Here is a 12738-nt window from a genome sequence, read left to right on the forward strand (position 1 = left end):
AGCTCGATAACTTTACTTTGCATCATAGTTTGACTTAGATTCGAGCTTGATAATGATATCGAGCTTGACATTGATCGGTACCTCGAGCTCGAAGCTCGTTTGTACCATCTTCGGAACCCATCTCGAACCCGCCTCGAACTGAGGATATATCAGAGAAAGATTCGGGCAGAGTCCCCGAGTTGTTGGAGATCGAAGATGCCTCCCATCGAAGCCAACTGATGGGGGGTATGTCTGAAGGGGCTCTTCCCGAATCTTTTCGAATCGAAGAGAATTCACCAGGTGATTCACTTGGGGCAGTAGCAATCAAAGACTCGCCCACCTTCCCTGCTTTTTCCGCAGAGGCGATTCGGGAGGCCCAAGCTTTGGGGGCCCTCAAATTAGATAGGCCTCATGATGGAGAGTATCCTTTTCGTGACCTGTTTATCGGTGTCGAGGACACTACCGGTACAAGTGACGCATCTGATCTTTTCACGGAGTGCAGCAGGCTTTGAATCAGGTAAGACTTAAATTTTATGGCGTTACCTTTAAGTTTTCTTTTCTCGAAAATGCCTCGAGAAGAGGCTGTCTGAAGAAAAAAATTTGAAAAGTCGCCGGAAAAGGCCACACGCGCCGGCGCGTGGCTGAAATCTCGCCGGAAAGATAGGCGAGTTGGCGGCGCGTGAGGGCGCATGAGAGCTCAGTTGCCGGAGAAATTTACTGGAGTTTGGACGCGAGGAGCTTGGCTCTTGATGGGTGTGGTGGAAAATTAGGAAGAAGAAGAGATGGAAGAGGCTCGGCCATAGGAAGCACTGTTGCGAAGGCACTGTTGTGATTAGGGCACTAAGCGCATCCATTCCTAACGTGCCTTACAAAGAGGCCAAGCATGGCCTTATTTTGCACAATTGTTAAGCGCAGAGTTAATTTTGTGGATTCTTTCGTACTAATAGAGGAACACATGGGCCTTACAGACTGAAGGAACTTTGTCTTTCAAAGATAAAGATGCAGAAGGAGTCATACAACCTCATAACGATGCACTGGTAATATCTGTACTTATGAATAAAACTAAAGTTAAGTGTGTGTTAATTAATCCAGGGAGCTCGGCCAACATCATTAGGTTGAAGGTCGTACAACAACTCGGTCTACAGGACAGATCGTACTCGCGACCTTGGTCCTAAACGGATTCAATATGGCATGTGAAACCACCAAAGGAGAGATAATTCGGCCAATAAACGTGGCTGGGGCCATCCAGAAAACAAAATTTCACGTAATCGAAGGCGACATGAGGTACAATGCTTTTTTTGGAAGGCCGTGGATCCACAGCATGAGAGTTGTACCCTCGACCCTACACCAGGTTCTTAAATTCCCAACATCGAGGGGGGTTATAACAGTGTATGGGGAGCAACCGGCCGCAAGAGAAATGTTTGTCATCGAGGAAGCGAATCCGACATCCTCGCCTTCGCCAATAAAGGGATCGAGCTCAAAAGGGGAACAAGATGCCAAATAGCAATCACAAACACCGGCTTTAACCCAACCAGAAAATCAAAAGATCGATGAAGATGATGATCAGGGTGCGTAATCCTGAGTTCGAGATCGCTTTTCTCTCACAATCGATGTCTTAGTGCATTTAAGAACCGGCCCTTGAGGGGTATCGACACCGCCGATAATCATGTGAATGACATGCTGTGGTTCTTTTTGATTGTTCTGCTTGCCGAAATCCCTATTTTTGAAATGGTTCTTTGCCCTGTCGCTTAAAAAATTTCTAAGGTGCCCTTTATTGAATAACCGGGCTACCTCCTCTCTTAGTTGCCTGCAATCTTTTGTTCTATGGCCATGGGTGCCATGATATTCGCACATTTGATTGGGATTTCTCTGGACAGGATCGGTCTGCATGGGTCGAGGCCATTTATTATCTTTGATGCGTTCGATAGCCGACACGATGGCGGATGCATCAATGCTGAAGTTATACTCCGATAACCGAGGTGCTTCCTTAGATTCGGTAAGCCTGTCGAACCCATTTCTGTTCGTCGGTCTCTGAGACCCTTGACCTCGATCACTTATTTTGTTGATTTTTCTGGGGTTACGTCTCGATTCATTGATTCTGTGGTTTTCGTTATACGGTCGATATCGATCCCTGATCGGACCTTGTTCTCGATTGATATCCCTTCGAGCAGCGGGTTCAGCCCCCAACTGATCGTCTTCGACTCTAATTTTTGATTGGTACCGATTGTGAACGTCGGCCTAAGTGATAGCTAGGTACTCGATCAAGTTATGCTTCAATCGCCGTGATGCCGTCGAACTTCGTTCATTCAAACCTTGAGTGAAAGCTTGAACAGCCCAATCATCTATGACTGGTGGCAGGTCCATTCATTCCATTTGAAAACGAGATACGAACTCCCTTAGAATCTCGTTATCGTTTTGTCTTACCTTGAAAAGGTTTGATTTCCTCATTGCGACCTTTATGGCCCCGGCGTGTGCCTTTACGAAAGAATATGCTAACATAGCAAATGAATCGATCGAATTCGGTGGTAGGTTGTGATACCAAATCATTGCTCCCTTCGAGAGGGTCTCTCCAAACCTTTTCAGTAACACAGATTTGATCTCATCGTCCTCCAAATCATTACCCTTGATGGCGCACGTGTAAGAGGTGACGTGTTCGTTGGGATCAGTCGTTCCGTTATATTTGAGAATTTCGGGCATACGGAATTTTTTGGGGATTGGTTTTGGGGCCGCGCTCGAGGGGAAAGGCTTTTGCATGAATATTTTGAAATCCAACCCTTTTATCATTGGTGGATCCCCCGGGATCTGGTCGACCCTAGAATTATATGTTTCTACTTTTTTATCGTTGGCTTCGACCCGCTTTGTGAGCTCCTCGAGTATTTTAGCGATTTCGGGAGTAGTCCCCGATTCTTGCTCATTTGACCTTACTATGGCTGGCTCTGTTCCGTGGGTAATTTCTTGGGATTGACTGGGCTCCAGCCTACTTGGTAGCTGGGTTTGGCTCGACAACTGAGCTATTGCTACCTGTTGGGCTTGTAACATTTCAGAAATCATACGCAAGCTGACGCCGTTTTCCTCAATGTTATGAGTGTTTCAAGCTGCAGACCGAGTGCCACTATGAATGCTATTTTCAGGTTCAGAATGTATGTTCGCCTTAATGTCCACATGTGAATTGATATTTATCGGCACTCCGATCTGAGCTTCAACGGCGTTGACAAGTGGTCTTTCGGTATTGGGTGTCAAGTCGATAGGTAAATCCATTTGATTGGTAGTTAGTCGTTTGTCAATAGGTAAAGCCATTTGATTGGTAGTTACTCGTTGCTAATCCGAAATCCGAGATACTTTCGGAAACCAACGCAAAACGGTGTATTTTTGCAGATTCGTATCAAATAACCACTGTTATCCTTAGCCCCACGGTGGGCGCCAAACTATTTACCCAAAAAATGGATAGAGTTGAATTTGTACGTAGTTCTAAGAATATGTGGTATACCTTAATACAAATCGTAAGGACAAATAGAAATATCAAATATGGATTATAAAGAATGCGAAGTAAATAAGGTTGTAAAGAAGATGATATTTAGGACTAAGCAAATTGAATCAATTTATAAAGCTTAAAAGAACAACTCTTCAATATAGGAGAATATGGTGCTTGAATTACAATGTAAGCCAAAAAACTTGGTCCTTACAGAAATAATAAATATCCCCTTTATAGTAGAGGGATCTTACTTTAGATATAATTAAAAATACATAATGGGAGACCCATGATAAATCAACTTTTCCATAATTCCTGCCAGGATTCTCTCATCTAGTGGGATTGCAACGGCTCTTGTCTATGAGCTCGATATTGACTCGAGTTTTCGGTCTTGACTCGAGCTCTCTATCTTCACTTGAGCTCGATTCTGACTCGGATCCTTGAATTGATTCGGGGTCAGTGTTGGTCGGTCTCTGAATCATAAGCTCGATAACTTTACTTTGCGTCATAGTTCGACTTGGATTCGAGCTTGATAATGATATCGAGCTCGACATTGATCGGTCCCTCGGGCTCGAAGCTCGTTTGTACCATCTTCGGAACCCATCTTGAAGTCTTACTTCGATCCATTATCTTTTGACCTCGATCAATCGTACGAAGGCCGAAATCTATTTCGATCGTATACAATTTTATATAACACGCTTTTCTTTTTAGTTCTAAAGAAAAAAACATTCGCTTTAAATTTCTCACACCCATTGGCATATGCACCTTGTTGCATGCGGTGTCACGGGACATCTCTTCGCCGAATATTTTTACTAGATATGTATTAGAAAAATACAAATATTATGGATAAATATAAAAAATAATACCGCTTATCATTATAGTGATTTATTCATTAGTCCACTTCTTCAAATTATGACACGCTTATGAAATATCCTGCGTATGTCACTGCTCATTTACTTTAGACAGAATCACCAGTGGAACTTTGATGAAAATCCTGAGTAAGACTGAGGATAGCCTGTTCCATTTTACTTGGAGCTAACCACTGCCCAAACAAAAGGTATTACCAATAATCGTCGGCTGAAGATTCGAAATCTCGCGGGGATAGATTAGCAGGCACACGCCTTAACCACTCGCCCAAAGCGACGTTTGTGCTATCTTTCGCAACCGATGAAATTTGATTGATAACTCTATTGATTAGACATTATTGAATTTTACCTATGCTAGGCAATTAAGGGAAAGAAAACGAAGGAAGTGAAGAAATTCTCCCTTCCCTGTCTTGACTTGGCTAGAGGAGCATATAAAAAGAAAGGGAGAGAAAACGTCTCTTTCTTTTGGATCACAAAATTAATCTCATCTCTACAACAGAGAATGATTAGTAAAATTAAGATACGAAGGTATAACTTATAATAAAGTCAGACTTAAGATTAATATGAAAAAAATAGACATATAAAAGCTAATTAATGGTTTTTAAACTTCGTGAGAAGTCCATTTAGTTTTAGTTAAAACGCATTGGCACCTAAAATAATAAGTGATGCTCTATGTCTGTTATCAGATGTGTCTAATGTCTATATTTTAAATGCTTTCAGTTTCGATGCTCAAAATATCGTTATTAAAAGTCATACTTGAAAGTGAATGCGGTTGCTCCTCCATCCCATGAAAAACTGATTTTTTTTGGGAAGCAATAGTAGACTAGGTATCACAAAATTTTCATGGGGATGCTTGTCTTGAGAATGCTTTAACTTTGCAAGAAATCTCCTCGACAAAAAATATCATGGGTAGCACAACTTACTGTAGCAATTTAGTCCAGCACAACTAGATACAAAGTAATATAGTTATGTCAAATATTACAAAGATTATAAATAATTCTCAAAAATCCAAACAATGGATTAAGTTTTAAGGCCCAACTTCCCTTTTTTGCAGCTCGGTTCGCATATCGATGGAAATTTTACCTCATATAGCAAATTATTACATTGTTTACCCGTAAAACGGTACAATTAAATTTATACGTGATTTCTAGGCAAGTAAATTAATTTGATCCTAAAATAATACAATAATTGAATAAATGTATAATACTTAGCCTTGAAATATTAATGAAAACAGCAGAGATAACAATTCCTGGAACAGTGTTTTCGGGGACAACGATGATGAGATTAAAAAGCAAGAAAGTAAAATTGTATAAAGCTTTACATAGAATAGAGTGTAGGTTTAGCCAAAAAATTCGTATCTTTTACAATGATAACTGAGCTCACTATTTATAGCTATGTCTAGGGAAGGAAGTCCTAAAATCATGTCCTCCTTTAATGTCAATTATGAGAGTCATTGATAAAGACGTAACGGTGAACATAAATGCCAAGTTCTCTATAATGGACCGTCGCTCTTAATGCTGCAGAATATTCCCTATTAAATGCTACCGGGCGCAGAGTATTTAACATACCTTTATGAACGTTATCCTTTCCGGTGACAAGCGGAATGGCTGCATTCGGTCTTCGGTCATTCCTGTCTTGGGTTCCATATGTCCTCTCTTTAGACGTCCACGTATCATATCATATTTCACCCTTATGCAATATGGATTTTAATACAATATTTGATTATTTAGATTGGGTATTTAAATTCAGACGTACTTATAAATTTTATAATAAGATAGGTATTTATTGTATACACTACCATACAGGCGTGAAATACGTTATTTATGATTTTTCTCTCTCTTTCTTTCAGTTAACACACGTTCTCTCTCAAATCACGACAAGATTTTTGTTCTTTCTATCTCCATGATATCACTCTCTCACATAGCAAGATTATAGGAACAAATTTCTCAGAATTGATCTTCAACGTTTTTGCTCCAAATGTTCATGGTAATTGGTAAAGCGTTTGGCCGGTTCACGCTAAGTTTTTGTTCGTCTGCATTTTTAGTTTTAATACAATGTATACGGTTTTTTGCTTGGCTGGGAAAAGCCATCTCTCGCGAACTTTTTTTTTTTTTTTTGCTTTACTAGTCACATACAATGATACAAATACATTGTATTATGTACAAATACACTCAAATATATTATATTTTTGTATAAATATATTATTATTTCGCCTGTATTTATGTAATTCGAAGGTCTGTATTTTTTTTAATACAACCGAATATCACTGTGTTTTGTGATTTTTATTGTTTGAATACAGTCGAATTGAATACGGTGAATTGAATACAATGTATAATTATGAATAATTGATGAGGTACAGAATGAGATGAAGACAAAAGAAAATAGGGTTGGCTTCTTCAGTTGATAGAGGAGAAATGTTCGATAAAACTAAGGAAATGAGGCATCTTTTGTTAATGTCTATGTTTGTAAAAGGTATTAAGCCTTCAGAGCAGACCACCTCAATACAACCCAACAAAAATAAACAAATGAATCCCAATGTTGCTTCTACATTCCTTCGGTCTGATAAAATATCAATAAGTTTATTTCCTAGTTCCTTCTAGAAGCAGCACACGTGTTTATAGAGACTACATTATTTTTTATTTTCTGATATTGGAATTACAAATTAGTTATAGTATAACCAATAAGATATATGACAATTGGAGTTAGTTATTAGAGAAAGATTCTTTCTTATTTGTATATATAGGAACATTTGTACAGTCTTTACACACAAGAAATATACAACATAAGAATATTCTCTCAGATATCTCTAAATTCCTACATGGTATCAGAGCTTTAGGTGCTCTTTCTCTCGTTTTTTTACATGGCTCCTTCAAATGAAGAACAATCAACTTTGTCCTCTACTACTTCTACTAATTCCACTGTCATGGATTCATCAAATCCTTACTATTTTCTTCCTTCTGATTCACCAGGAATGGTGTTAGTCAATACCCTCTTTGATGGTAAAGGATATGCATGATGGAACAGGGCTATTGTGATTGCCCTTTCAGCTAAGAACAAACTTGGTTTTATTGATGGTTCTTCTTCAGACCTACTGCAGATTCAGCTCAGTATAGGACTTGGAGCCTATGCAATAACATGGTCATATAATGGATCCTCAACTCTCTCTCAAAAGATATAGCTGAATCTATTCTATACTCAAAAACTACAAGAGAAATCTGCAAAGAATTAGCTACCGGACTTGGACAGTGCAATGGTGCACAACTATACCAACTTCAAAAAGAGTTATCAGATGCAGTCCAAGGTGCTTCAGACAAAGCAGGTTATTTCACAAAGGTTAAGAAGATCTGGGATGAACTCAATACTTTAAACACCTTTGATCACTATTCCTGTAAGTGTATCTGTGGTGGTAAGATAAAAACCATGAAATTACATCCGGATGGAAGACTTATACAGTTTCTCATGGGGCTAAATGAAGGTTACTCTGGTGCAAAAAATAGCATCTTAATGATGGATCCTTTGCCCTCAATCAATCATGCTTACTCTTTGCTCATTCAAGATGAGAAACAACGAGAAGTGCATGTGGCATCATATCCCACTCAAGATGTCCAACCAAAAGTTCAATTGAGGACAGAAGCCCACAAACACACAAAAATTCAATGGAGGATTCAGAACAAATTTTGAGAAACAAAAAGGAGGAAAGTTATGCACCTATTGTAAGATGACTAATCATGTTGTTGAAAATTGTTATAGGTTTATTGGTTTTCCACTAGATTTCAAGTTCACCAAAACCAAGAGGTTTCAAACATCAGACACATCAATGCATCAGTTGTTGAGACTGAAGCAAACAACACACAGTCCATTCAGGAAGTGGGAGCAACTTTTAATGCAAATATCATAACTCAAGAACAGTTTTCACAGTTGTTTCAGTTGCTTCAAGAGGTGAAGGTTGGCCAACAAAATGAACAGAATTCTGATGCCAATGTCTCTACCAACTATGCTGGTATCATTACACCTCTTTTAAACTCTAATACTTTTTCACTATCTTGTCATACTAGCTCACATTCATGGATACTTGACTCTGAAGCTTCAGAACACATGACCCATGACAGAACCATTTTGAAAACCTCTTTTAGCAGCATTGTATGTTAATTTGCCAAACTCACATTATACTAAAGGTCGCTCACAAAGGCAGTATAACAGTCCTATCTGATCTTGTTATGCATAATATCCTTTTTGTACCTGATTTTAGGTTCAATCTCCTATCCGTCCACAAGTTCACTAGTTAGTTGAATTGTTTATTGATTTTTGCTTCCTTTGGTGCTATATTGTAGGCCCCTTTAATGAAGAGGCCAGTGGTTCTTGGTAAAGTTAAGGAAGGTGTCTATCTACTCAAGTTAGCTCCACTCAAGCCTAGCTCATTTTCAACCAAAATCCAGCCCAGTTATTTCTCAGTTTCTTCTCAACAGTCTCTTTAGATAGAATAACTTCTAAGTCTATTTGTAATAGCACTATTAGTAGTGGTACTTATGAGTTTCCTTCTACCAGTAAACCTAGTCCTACTTTGGTTTTTCCTAATGTAAGCCTATGGCACAAAAGGTTGAGATCTTTGCCTTTTACTAGTATGAAGAATATTTCAAGTTTTTATTTGCCATCTCTTAGCAATTCTAATCATGATTGTGAAGTTTGTTCTAAGGCTAGACAGGCAAAACTTCAATCAGTAGCATCTCTACCAAAGCCAATATACATGATGGTTATAGATATTTTCTTACAATTGTTGATGACTTTAACAGGGGTACATGGACCTATTTGCTTAAAACTAAAAGCAATGCATTCACCATTCTCAAATTTTTTCTAGCCATGGTAGAAAGACAATTCAATATAAAAGTTAAGATCATTAGGTCTGATAATGCAAAAGAACTGGGATCTAGTCTGTCTCATTCAGATTTCTTAGCCACTCATGGAATCATCGACCAAACTACTTGTGTTGGTACACCACAACAGAATGAGGTCGTAGAAAGAAAACATAAACACCTTCTAGAAACCTGTAGGGCACTACTTTTTCCCACTTGCCTTTGTCCTACTAGGGAAAGTGTCTTTTGACTGCTACTTATCTTATTAATTGATTCCCTTCAATATTGTTGAATTTCAGATCACCCAATAAAATTTTATTTGGCAAGGCCCTTTCTTATGATTCTCTTAGATATTTTGGATGTTTGTGCTATGCATCTACCCTATCCCATCTCTGATCAAATCTTGATCTAAGGGCAGTAAAATATGTCTTCATTGGTTACCCTTTCAATCATAAAGGTTATAAATTGCTGGTTTGGACAGTCATAAAATTTTTGTTTCTAGGGATGTCAAATTTCATGAAAATATTTATCCTTTCTCTACTCTTCCTCCCATTCCTACAATTTTCCCAAATATGAAACTTTCTTGCATGCCACACCTGGTGATCTACCCTCTTTTCCTCCTAGTTAACATGCATCTTCTCCTATGACTTTTGTCCCTTCTAATTCAATGTCAACTTCTATCTCTTCATCTCATATCTCTAGACCTATTTCTTCAAGGTTCACTTCCAGAATCCATTCACCTGCTATATATTCACCTAGAGTGTCTAGTCCCTCTTTCAGTCTTGTGCTTTCGCCCACTCCCTTGCCTGTACTCAGAAAATCAACTAGAGTCTCAAATCCCCCTCCTTATTTGGCAGATTATGTGTGCTATGATGTTTATCTCACTGACCTAACTTCTACTTGTTTTGCAACTTCTCCCTAACCTCTTATATTACCTTTTTGTTCCTTTTCTCATTTTAATCAGTCACTTCTTAGTTATATCTTACATATATAAGAACCTACCACTTTTTCTCAATCCTCTTTGCACCCATGTTGGCAGGAGGCAATGACAAATAAATTTGATGCTTTAGAAGCAAATCAAACCTGGGAAGTGGTGGAACTTCCTAGAGGATAAGGAGAACTTCCTTTCAAATGGGTGTACAAAGTGAAATATAGAGCATAGGGAAGTGTTGAATCATGTAAATCTAGACTAGTAGTTCGAGGGTATACTCAACGAGAGGGAATTGGTTACACAGAAACATTTTCCCTCGTGGTCAAGATGACCACTGTTAGGTGCGTTTTGGCAGTAGCGGTAAAGAAAGGTTGATATTTATTCCAATTAGATATTAATAACGCTTTTTCTCATGGTGACCTACAAGAAGATATATATATGCAATTTCCAGCAGGCATGAAACCTCCTACCTCTCATCATGTTTGCAAATTGAAGAAGTCACTGTATGGGCTAAAGTAAGCCTCTAGGCAATGGTATGCCAAGCTCACCGTCGCTTTGAGTTTCAAAGGGTTTTCCCATTCACTTAATGGATACTCTCTATTTTTTAAGAAGCCATCCAAGGGAGTTTGCATTCTTGTAGTCTATGTCGATGATATTCTTTTAACAGGAGATGATCTTGCAGAAATAACACTATTAAAAACTTTCCTTCATCAGAGTTCAAAATTTAAAGACCTAGGACATGCCCATTTTTTTCTTGGTATGGAAATTATTAGAGAATCACAAGGTTTAATTGTTACACAAAGAAAGTTTACCCTTGAACTTTTGTTTGAGTTTGACTGTTTTGACAAAAGAGTCGTGACTTCCCCGCTTGAACCTTCCACAAAATTAGGAGTTGATGTTGGCGATTTATTGCTGGATCCCACGATTTATAGGAGCTTGCTGGGAAAATTAAATTTCTTAACTCATACGCCCCCAGATTTATCCTTTGCCGTGCAACATTTGAGCCAATATATGCAGACCCCTCAACAACCTCGTCTTAATGCGGCACTTCATTGTCTCCGGTATCTATTATCCAATCCAGGTCTTGGACTATTTTTTCTGACGGATTCCTCTTTCAAGCTTTCAGTTTTTTGTGATTCTGATTGGGGTTCTTGCCCGGAAACTTGTCGCTCTGTTAGTGGATATTTCATCAGTCTTAGTGGTTCTCCTATGTCTTGGAAATCTAACAAACAACCTATCATTTCCCTCTCGTCCGCTGAGCCTGAATATCGCTCTATGCATCGCGTGGTTACAGAAATCACATGGCTTGTTTGGCTACTTTCCGATATCACTGTTTCTCCTTCACTTTCGGTACCCCTTCACTCTGACAGTCAGGCGGGCATCTATATCGCCAAGAACCCGGTATTCCATGAAAGAACCAAGCATGTAGAGCTTGATTGCCATTTTATTTGCCAACGGTTTCTCGCCGGACTCATCTCCCTAAATTTTGTTCCTTCTACTTCTCAAATAGGTGATGTTTTTATTAAACCTCTAACTGGGTTTCATCATCAACAACTCATCGACAAGTCGGGGGTCGTTTCTCATCCTTCCAACTTCAGGGGGGAGGGGGTGATGAGATACAAAATGAGATAAAGACAGAAGAAAATAGGGTTCTGGATTTTTTAGTTAATAGAGGAGAAGTGTTCGATAAAACTATGGAAATGAGGCCTCTTTCGTTAATGTCTATGTTTGTAAAAAGAAAGGGCCTAAAAGGTATTGGGCCTTCACAGCAGACCACCTCAATACAGCCCAACAAAATCAAAGAAAGGAAGCATAACGTTGCCTCTACATTCCTCCAGTCTGATAAAAGATCAACAAGTTTATTTCCTATTTCCTTCTAGAAGCAGTACACGTGTTTATAGAGAATACAACATTTTTTATTTTCCGATATTGGAATTCAAATTAGTTATAGTATAGCCAATAAATGATAAGGACAGCTGGAGTTAGTTATTAGAGAACGATTCTTTCTTATTTGTATATATAGGAACGTTTGTACAGTCTTTACACATAATAAATATATAGCATAAGAAAATTCTCTCAGATATCTCTAAATTCCTACAATAATGAATATGTGTGAATTGAATACAATGTATATAGTCTAATTGAATAGAATAATATACACGCTATTTCTTGATTACGTCACTGTATTTATAAATACAGTCGCACGAATACATGAAATACAGTACAGTAGCAGCAAAATATATGTAGAATTGATTTTATTGAGTTAAATTAGGAGTGATACTCGCTAATTAATTCTCTTTTCGCTATTAAATAGTTGGACTCACTTATTTTTTAGGCAAATTCCGTTACTGTATTTATGAATACAGTAGCGTGAATATAGCGAATACAGTCGCACATCTGGACTACCCTATTACTGTATTCATGAATACGGTAGCGCGAATACAGTGAATATAGTCGCGTAGCAGCAAAATTTATGTAGAATCGATTTTGGTGAGTTAAATTAGAAGTGATACATGCTAATTGATTCTCTTTCCGTTATTAAACAGCTGGACTCCCTTATTTTAAGCGAATTCCGCAACTGTATTCATGAATACATTAGCGAGAATACAGCGAATATAGTTGCACAACTGGACTCCCCAATGT

This window comes from Nicotiana tabacum, chromosome 19 (assembly GCF_000715075.1).
Source record: "Nicotiana tabacum cultivar K326 chromosome 19, ASM71507v2, whole genome shotgun sequence".
NCBI classification, from domain to species: domain Eukaryota; kingdom Viridiplantae; phylum Streptophyta; class Magnoliopsida; order Solanales; family Solanaceae; genus Nicotiana; species Nicotiana tabacum.